This window comes from Sarcophilus harrisii, chromosome 4 (assembly GCF_902635505.1).
Source record: "Sarcophilus harrisii chromosome 4, mSarHar1.11, whole genome shotgun sequence".
NCBI classification, from domain to species: Eukaryota; Metazoa; Chordata; class Mammalia; order Dasyuromorphia; family Dasyuridae; genus Sarcophilus; species Sarcophilus harrisii.
In genome coordinates this window covers 435,273,021-435,279,281 of record NC_045429.1, presented here as the reverse complement: position 1 = coordinate 435,279,281, position 6,261 = coordinate 435,273,021, and positions in this window count along the sequence as shown.

Here is a 6,261-nt window from a genome sequence, read left to right as displayed (position 1 = left end):
GGTTACCAATACCAACCCGTTATTGGTAGAGTTGTGAACTGATCTAACCATTCTGGAGAGCAATATGGAACTATGCCCAAAGAGCTACCAAACTGTGCATCCCTTTGACCCAGCAGTGTTTCTACTGGGCCTGAATCCCAAAGAGATCATGAAAAAGGGAAAAGGACCCACATGTGCAAAAATGTTTGTAGCAACCCTTTTTGTGGTGGTAAGGAACTGGAAACTGAGTGGATGCCCATCCGTTGGAGAATGGCTGAGTAAGTTATAGTATATGAATGAATATTATTGTTCTGTAAGAAACAACAAACAGGATAATTTCAAAGAGGCCTGGAGAGACTTACAGGAACTGTTAAGTGAAGTGAGCAGAACCAAGAGATCATTGTACGCGGCAACAATTAGATTATACAACAATCAATCCTGACAGATGTGACTCTTTTCAACAGTAAGGTGATTCAGGCCAATTCTAATAGTCTTGTGATCTGAAGAGCCATCTGCACCCAGAGAGAGGACTGAGTGTGGATCACCACAGAGTATTTTCACTTTTTGTTGTTCTTTGTTTGCTTTTTTTTTTCTTATTTTATTTTTGATCGAATTTTTCTTATGCAGCATGATAATTGTGGAAATATGTATAGAGGAACTGCACATGTTTAACATCCATTGGATTACTTGCCATCTAAAGGAGTTTGGGGAGAAGGAAGGGGAAAAATTCGAAACACAAGGTGAATGTTGAAAACTATGCTTATATTTTGAAAATAAAAAAAATTTTTTTTGGTTTTATTTAAAAGTATGTTGTGATCATTCTCCAGTTGATAAATGGTCAAAGGATATGAAGAAATTAAAGTCTTCTATAGTCATATGAAAAAATGCTACAAATCACTATTGATTAGAGAAATACAAATTAAAATAACTTTTAGGTACCACCTCATACCTCAGATTGGCTAAGAGGACAGGAAAAGATAATGATAAATGTTGGAGGAGATGTGGGAAAACTGGGACACTAATGCATTGTTGGTGGAGTTGTGAACTGATCCTATCATTCTGGAGCGCAATATGGAACTCTGCCCAAAGGACATAGCCCAAACTATGTATACCTTTTGATCCAGCAGTGTCTCTACTGGGTCTGTATCCCAGAGAGATTAAAAAGGAAAAAAGAAAAAGAATCCTCATGTGCAAAAATGTTTATAGCAGCCCTTTTTGTGGTGGCAAGGAACTGGAAATTGAATAGATGCCCATCAATTGGGGAATGACTGAATCAATTATGGTATATGAATGTAATAGAATATAATTGTTCTATAAAAAATAATGAGTAGGCTAATTTTTAAAATCTGGAAAAAATGTATATGAACTGATGCTAGGTGAAGTGAGAACCAGGACAACATCATACACAGTAACAGCAAGATTATGTGATGATCAACTATGATACTTAGCTCTTTTTAGCAATACTGTGATCCAAGACAATTCTAGTACACTTGAAATGGAAAATGCCATCCACATTCAGAGAAAAAATTATGAAGACAATGCAGACTAAAGTATACTTTTTTCACTTTTGGGGGAGTTGGTTGCTTGCTTGCTTTTCTTTTGCTTGTGGTTTTCCACTTAACATTTACCAACATACCACTGCCCATATCTTCAGTTCCATTCCATTATATCGAATGAGAATTTATTAAATTAAATTCTGTGGAAGATATTGTGATAGGTATTAGATATTTGACAAGAACAAAATATTAGTTTAAAAAGAGTTCACATTCTATAACAGGGATACAAAATGGCAAACAAATATGAAAAATATACACATGTGTTTTACTAAGCTGTCCATTGAGCTGAGAATTACAGGGTACAGCATTCTTTTTACTGCATTACATAGATGCCTCTGCTAAACTGAGGCTCACTGAATAAAATTAATTCTGAATAATATAGCAAATAATCTTACATGATATTATGTATTGTTCTTCATTCATAAAGAGGGCCATGATATCAGGGATGTGATGCCAAAACATGCATGTGAATTGGATTTAAATGAGGGAGGGCTGTGCAAGGTTACCTGCCTCACTTTCCCCTCCAGAGCTATCTGGTTCCAGTGGCAGGATATAGATCAAAACAACTGGAGACAGCCTTGAGTGAAATGGAAGACCTTGGCTTTTTCAACCTAAGGTCTTCAACAGTTCTCAGTTTGTATGGGAAACTGCAAAGAAAATGTTTAAAGTTTAATTTTAATCTAACTCCATTTTTTTGGGTAATAACAAATGTAGCTAGTTGTCTTTACATAGTTAAGTGATGTGCTAATAAAGATATGCTCTTTTATGGAAAATTATCCATGCAATTCTCTCTGTTCCTTTCTCTTATTTTCATCCACAATTACTTTGATAATTGTACAGATCATTCTTATGGAAATTTCATAAGGATGAGAAAAGAGGTATATGAGTTGGCAGTTATTAAATTATTACTATTAATGTAACTTTTTGTGCAATAATAACTGACTTAATATCACTGACTTTTTAATCCCCCCCCCCCTGCCTTTTTTTCGGATGGAATAAAACAAACCTCTTTAGATTGAACAATGCTCTGAAAGGGCTTTAAAAATTGCTTCACCTCCACCTCACATTTCTTCTATATATTTGTTCTGGTCCACCATCCCTGCCCCCACCCCCTTCTTCTTTTGTGTATCACATCAAAGACCGGGGTGTTGAGAGCCCAAATATGTTGAGTGGTTCGTTCCATTGCCATCAGTGGTGAAGATAGATTGCTATGGAAATACTCACAAATCTGTTCCTTTTTGCATCTATTTGTCTTCATTCCAGGTTCATTTACAAATGCTCTTGGAATGAGCTGGTTTCAATCTCATGCCAAGCTTTTTGCAAGCTCATATTTTCCTCCTTTGCTTTCAATGTTCTGTAAGCTGAAACTGCTCTTTATTTTCTATCATCCTCAAATCATTGTTGCATTTGCATGCCATGTATGCTGAGACTGGTCATCTATCAGAGTCTCCTCCCCACCCTGATTCTAATAACATGGGCCAAAGTAGAGTTTCCCTTTAGAAAAAAGATGTAAAAGTTGAGGCTGGTCTGGCTCAGAAATAGGGCAAAATTCAAGCTGTGTCAAGCTTTTTTGACACTGTTTGCTGGTAATTTCTGCCTGTATGTGGCTTCTTTGTTATCTATGAGCATAAAAAGGTCCATAGAGTTTTTAAGGCTTAGTGGATATTCCAAGATGAGACAAATCACATCCCCTTCTGCTGAAAATATGGAGATAAATGGGCTACATCTACCTAAGCTATGTACTACTGTATCCTTATATTAAATATTTTATATTAAAGGTGTCATTTCCAAAATATATAGAGAATTGACTCTATAAGAAATCAAGCCATTCTCCAATTGATAAATGGTCGAAGGATATGAACAGACAATTTTCAGATGATGAAATTGAAATTATTACCACTCACATGACAGAGTGTTCCAAACCACTATTAATCAGAGAAATGCAAATTAAGACAACTCTGAGATACCACTACACACCTGTCAGATTGACTAAGATGACAGGAAAAAAATAATGATGAATGTTGGAGGGGATGCGGGAAAACTGAGACACTGATGCATTGTTGGTGGAGTTGTGAATGAATCCAATCATTCTGGAGAGCAATCTGGAATTATGCCCAAAAAGTTATCAAACTGTGCACACCCTTTGCTCCAGCAATGCTACTTCTGGGCTTATACCCCAAAGAGATACTAAAGAAGGGAAAGGGACCCATATGTGCCAAAATGTTTGTGGCAGCCCTGTTTATTATAGTGGCTAGAAGCTGGAAAATGAATGGATGCCCATCAATTGGAAAATGATTGGGTAAATTGTGGTATATGAATGTTATGGAATATTATTGTTCTGTAAGAAATGACCAGTAGGATGAATACAGAGAGGCTTGGAGAGAATTACATGAACTGATGCTGAGTGAAATGAGAAGAACCAGGAGATCATTATATACTTCAACAACGATACTGTATGAAGATGTATTCTGATGGAAGTGGATTTCTTTGACAAAGAGACCTAATTCAGTTTCAATTGATCAATGATGGACAGAAGCAGCTACACCCCAAGAAAGAACACTGGGAAATGAATGTAAACTGTTTGCATTTTTGTTTTTCTTCCCGGGTGATTTTTACCTTCTGAATCCAATTCTCCCTGTGCAACAAGAGAACTGTTTGGTTCTGCACACATATATTGTATCTAGGATATACTGCGACATATTTAATATATATAGGACTGCTTGCTATCTAGGGGAGGGGATAGAGAGAGAGAGGGGAAAAATCGGAACAGAAGTGAGTGCAAGGGATAATGTTGTAAAACATTACCCCGGCATGGGTTCTGTCAATAAAAAGTTATTATAATAAATAAAAAAATAAATAGTTAAAAAATATTTTATATTAAGGATAAGTAAACCTCCTTTTGTTAGCTGTTCAATGACCAATGGATTTTCAAGCATTCATGATGAATTGGCCAGAGCTGAATGAAAAATTTGATTTTCAAATAGAGGACTCTGGAGAAGTATAAGGAGGTAACTGATATCATAAGGGACTTACTTAATAAGGTTTATCTGTTTACATTCCTAAATGGGAAGTTGATATTTGTAACTCATTAGAACATTCTCATTATTATGGCAGAAGTATATATAGACAGAGAGCATGGGTGTGAGTGAAGGATATCTTTTTTTTTTTTAAATTATGAAATTAAGGGGTGAGAGAACAATGTAGTAGGAGAAAGGAAAAGGGAGAAGTAGAATAATGCAAATTATTTGCCATAAAAAAAAAAGGAGACAACAAAAAGCTTTTACAGTGGAGGGGAAGAAGGGGGAAGAGAAGTGAAGTGAGTGAACCTCACTCTCAAAAGAATTGGCTCAAATAGAAAATAACATATATATTCAATAGGGGTATAGAAACCTATCTTACCCTGCAGAAAAATAGAACTGAAATGGGATATGAGTAGGGGCGAACACTGATAAAAGAGAGGGCATATTGGGAGAGGGAGTGTGTAATGTTTTCTGTTTGGTTTTTTGGGGGTCTCTGGAAGCAGCCTTTGTTTCAGTTCAGTAATCACAAGAGTAGCAGGTGTTAAAGTCCAAATCCTTTATTATCTCTTTCAAAGTCTTGTCTCCTTTCCTGGGGCCCAGTTAGCTTTCTTAAAGGCCTTCCGGAGTCTTGGTTTCAGAGGAGAAACTGCAGGAGGACAGCCTTGCCACAAGGTATGAGATGGGATGAATGAATCTGAGTCCAAGGGCTTGTGCCTCCACTCTGCTTGTCTTCTCTAGCTCTGAATCTGGCTCAGGCTCCCAGTTTATATGCTCTACACTGAGTATAAACCAATCATTATATCAATAGGAAACCATTATTTGTTGTAAGATTAAATCAATCATACTGAATTTAGAGAACTATTACTCACCATGCTAAGCTAGATAACCATTGTCTCATCAGTTCCACTGAGTTAGCACCTTGTAAGAATCCTTGTTTCAAGTTCTGAGTTCTGGCCCATAACAGGAGTGGTTGGTAGCAAAACACTTTTGAGAAGGGGCAGGATGAAAGGAGAGAGGGAATAAAGAGGGGAGGGGGAAATCAATTAGCAATAGTAATTGTAAAAAAAAAAAATTCAAAGCAAGTTTCTCTGATGGACTATTATTGTTCTTTGGGAATGATGAGCAGAGTGCTCTTGGGGGAGGGGAGGGGATCTGGAAAGTCCTCCATCAACAAAGTGAAATAAACTGCAAATAATAAATAATAATTAACTGCAAAGTGAAATAAACTGCAAACTTACAAATGACTTTATTATCTCAGTAGTACAATCATCCACAACTGCTCTGAAGGATTTATGATGAAAAATCCTATCCATACCCAGAGAAAGACATCATTCTCTATTTTTCTCTTCATCTCTATTTCACCATTTTTAACTTAATTTTCTTGAGAGTTTTTATTTTCATTAGGATGGGAGAACTATTTTTCTTTCACAACTTGACTTTTATAGAAATGTTTTGATAACTTCACATGTGGTTTCTTAATTGTGGGTAGATATAAGGAAGAGAACCTAGAATTCAAAAACTTTAAAAACAAATGTAAAAAATTGATTTGCATGTAACTGGGAAAAATATTAATACATTTAAAATATTTCCTTATTAACCATGTTGCAAGAAAAATGAAGAAAGTATTAAAAAACACTTTGTACTCAGAAGTCATCAGTTCTCTCTCTGGTGGTGGACAGTATTTTTCATCACGAGTTCTTTGAAAT